Consider the following 4,454-nt stretch of genomic DNA (forward strand, 5'->3'; position numbering starts at 1 on the left):
CTTTCTCTTGGCATGTCTTTGGCATAAGTATGTGAAGCTTACCCTTTGTTTCTTTTACCATGTCTTAGCCTTAAGTGATTTATATAAGAAATGTGGGGATAATTCCATTCATACATTGCCCAAGTATGACTCATAAGTCTTATTCACTTCTCGATGGTAGAATTCCTATACTAGTTGAGTTATTGCCTCTCAAGGCTTCTATATGATGGAGAGTAGTAAGTATGAGAAGTTATCTCCTTTCTCTTGCCATGTTTTGGCATAAGTACGTAAAGCTACCCTTTTTCCTCTTGATATATCTTTGACATATGTGTGGTGCTATGATGGTAAGGTAAGGCAATAATAAGGTTATGATACCGAGTCCATGATGGGCTGGGTACGACATATGTAATAATAAATCCTTGAGGAAAGGTAGAGACTAGGTAAAGCTTATTATTTCTCTTCCTTTGGCATGTCCTAATTGTAAGTAAATATGATACGAGCTCTGGGGTAACTCCACTTTTAAGTCCTAAATGTAATTTGTATCTCTTATTCATTTCTGAATGTCAAACTCTTGTAGTAAGTTGAACTACTTTTCTTGAACTCCATAGGTTGAGAAGTACTGGATGATAAGCTGCTAGTCCTAAGGACTATATGATAACGGGTATCCCTAATTCTATGAATTGTTAGTACTACTTTAGTACATGTCTAGGTTCCCCGATATCCTAAGTAATATAGGCCTCAATGGCATCTAGAAGGCACTCAAGATGGCTACACTACTATTTTGGTCCTCGGACGATAGCTTAATCTTCTTACATTTTTGAGTCTCTGATAATTATTTAGATTGTATATGGTTACTCACTACTTTATTCGCGTATACTGTACTACATCTTACACTGAGTCCCATAAAGGGCCAAGTATGGTATATGATGATTATAACACCGAGTCCTATAAAAGGCCGGGTATGGTATATGATGATTATGACACTGAGTCCTATAAAGGGTCGGGTACGGTATATGATGATATGATTACACTAAGTCTCATAAAGGGTCGGGTACGGTAAATGATGATATGATTACACCAAATCCCATAAAGGGCCGAGTATGGTATATGATTATATAATAACACGGAGTCCCATAAAAGGCCGGGTACGGTATATGATAATGTGATGACACTGAGTCCCATGAAGGGCCAGGTACGTTATATGTATGCAATGATATAATATGATGATGTGGATCAGACTGAACATTCCTTGGCATTACTATATGATATGTGGATCGGGCCGTAGTTTCTCGGCATTATTATAGGTTGTGCGGATCAGGTCGTACGTTCATCGGCATGTACTTATTATATACATGGATCAGGCTGTACATTCTACAATGCTAATAATATATATGTGCATATGATGACAGAATGATGTAGATGATACACCGAGTCCCCAAAATGGGACGGGCACAGTACGTGATGGTAATATGTATGACTTTTTTTTATACGATGCAAGTACGGTAAATGGTTAAATGTTTTACTGCCCCCTATATCCCTACGCCAATTGTAATTTCTTCATGATGTCTATACTTTACATACTCAGTACATATGTCGTACTGACCCCCCTTTCTCAGGGTGGCTGCATTAATGCCTGTAGGTATAGATACACACTTTGGGGATCCGTCAGCGTAGGAGTCTACCCAGCAGTTCATAAGCGCTCCATTGTGCCAAAGCATAGTTTTGGTATTAACCCTTGATATATGTATATATTTATTTGTTCACGGGTACGGCGGGGGCCTAGTTCGGGCACCCCTCACGTCCTATGGGGTTAGGTCATGACAAAAGTAGTATCAGAGTGGTTTGGTCCTCAAAATGTCTACAGACCGTGTCTAGTAGAATCCTGTTTATCAGTGTGTTGTGCACCACATCTATAAATAGGAGTCTACAGGACATTTAGGATGTTACCTTTCTTTTACATCTAAGATGGTGTGATAGATCCAAGTCATAGGAAAAACTCCTTAAACTAACCTTGAATTTGAACAGAAGGGTGGCATCAACAGAAGAAAGTAATTGATGATGTTGGGAGTGATAAAGCACGTAGGTAAGCAAAGGTATGAAATAGATATGTTGAGTAAGGTAGTGAGCTTGAAATGTAAAATTGAAAATTGAAAGGAAAGTAGACAGGAAAGTGTAACAAATGCGGTTTGAAAGCCCTGTGTGGCTGTGATATGAATAAATATATGTTGGCCCTGTGAGGCATTATTGGTATTTCCTAAGTGCAGGTTTGGGATGGTAAGGAATATACAGGAAACTCTGCCAAATTTTTTTTTAGAGATGGAAAGAGAATGAGATATACGGTTGTAACATATCTTGAGAGATCATATCCACGGTAACGATAAGGATGAAATCTCATGAGGTAGAGAAGGGTATTGTGTATATGTACCTCCACTTTGGAAAATAGTGGGATCCCTCAAAGATAGGAAATAGAAATTGCAAAATAACTGAGGCATTGTGAATTATGAAAGGAACAAGTGGTATCCAATGGAAAACAATGTGATAAACAAAATACAAGACACGTGTCATCAGAGTATAAGTGCCTCGAATGGAGAATCGGACACGATTATAAGCACTAGTGATGTACTGATTAGGATGAATGAAATATGGCCTCGGCTAAACTACATTAGTTATATGACTCGAGTACCAGTACTTGGTCTAGATTAGGTTCTAGTTATTGAGAATTTTGAGCACCCCATGGTTATATTAAGGTTCTTACAGGGGCAACCTAAAGTATAGATGAGTTAACAGAAGGTGTAGACATGGTACAATATGTCAAATGTGTTGGAATAAAATCATATGCATATGAATAGTTAAAAATAAATAGAGGATGACATGGGTACACCCTAAAGGAGGGAAGTGGACAAGATAAATACAAGTGTGAGAGGAAGTCAACTGACACTGTCACATGTAGACATGACCGCTTAAATTTCAAGCAAATCCCATACTAGCAAGAGTTAGCAAGAGGTCAAGCGCAATAATAAATAGATAGAAGCCATCGTATCTGCGACCGTGCGAAGAATCATGGGTGCCTACAAAAGGAGTTGAATATGATAAGAGAGTAGGACTGAGCAAACTAAGGGCCACGAAAAGGGTAGTAGGGCCGTATTTGAGTAAAGATTAAGATATGGCAACAGCATCATTTGTCGCTGATATCGGGATGTACAAGTAGCAAGAAGAATAGAAAATCTCCTACAGTAGGAAATGAGGAGACCAAGTAGTACTTAAAGGAAGAACAGAAAGAAGTAGGACAAAATAGTGTTAGCACGAGCAAGTCCTAGTGTGAAGTCGATATGTAAAGCAAGATGGGCTAGGAGATGAAAATAATGTGTTTACCTCATACCAGTGGTATAAGATTAGTTGAGCAGCCTATGAAAAGTTATATACAACATAAGACCAAGTGGATGAGTACATGATAAAAAGGAGTTATGATATTTTGGAGACGTTATAGAGGAATACGAAGAGAAGTTATATCAAATGACCAAAAAACACATAGTCATGGTTAAATTAAAGATCTATCCCAACACTGGTTGTAAGAGAGAAGAAGAAAGGGCAAGGCGAAACATGAAGACTAGCGAGAAGACGCTATGGTAAATCTTGGGCTAAGATAAGTTCCTTCACACATTATTGCAAGGATGGCAATGGAATGTGACACGAGGACTTCTCAGGGGGTTCACCTATCCTAGTACTACTCTCGCCCAATCACATTTAACTTCGGAATTCTGGTGGGATCTGGTGTGTTAGTGCTGTTAGGATCGCATGAGATGGGAGAATCCGAACCAGCGGCTAAGCAACGACATGGGATTATGTACCTAGAGTTTTATAAGTTACGATAAGGGAATTGAAAAAGAGCTTAAGCAAACCAAGCAGAATTAGCCGATTACTAACAAATGGCGCACTTGTATGCCACAGTTCTTCAACATAATACAAGTTAATGATAGGGAAAGACACGGAACGGCTATACAGGTCATTGTGTGAGGGGACTTCATCACAACTTGGTAGCCAACCCTGATGGGAAAAAAGCAAAACCCCTATCACACCCCAATCTTAATAAGGTGTGATGGGCACCCGACCCCATGCTCGGAGCCAAGTGAACCCGCTTCCTCATATTACATAATCTCTTTAGACTTGTACATCAAAAAGAAATGAAAAACATAGTTAAGCCTTGTGACTCTTTCTTTCCAAAACCCATCATCCCATAAAACTCGTGACATACGATATAATAACGTATCGACTGGTGACGCCGCTTACAAAGTTGACATTCTATACCCATGACTCTATCTGTAAAATCTCTAACTTCGAACGAAACATTGTAGTACATATACTCTTACTCGGCAGTACTCTAGGAACAGGTGGAGTTACTAACCCCGCTGGAACATTTTCCATAATGGATTTTACTCATCTGGGTGTACTTACGCGGCATGAAATGTAGCCCCCAA

At 39.2% G+C, this 4,454-nt stretch overlaps 1 pseudogene; it reads right to left on the minus strand.

Moving 5' to 3' along the window:
• Positions 1-3,658: 3,658 nt before the first annotated feature.
• On the minus strand, positions 3,659-3,778 carry LOC129883810 (5S ribosomal RNA; annotated as a pseudogene).
• Positions 3,779-4,454: the final 676 nt, after the last annotated feature.

Source organism: Solanum dulcamara, chromosome 3 (genome assembly GCF_947179165.1).
Source record: "Solanum dulcamara chromosome 3, daSolDulc1.2, whole genome shotgun sequence".
In the NCBI taxonomy this organism is placed as follows: domain Eukaryota; kingdom Viridiplantae; phylum Streptophyta; class Magnoliopsida; order Solanales; family Solanaceae; genus Solanum; species Solanum dulcamara.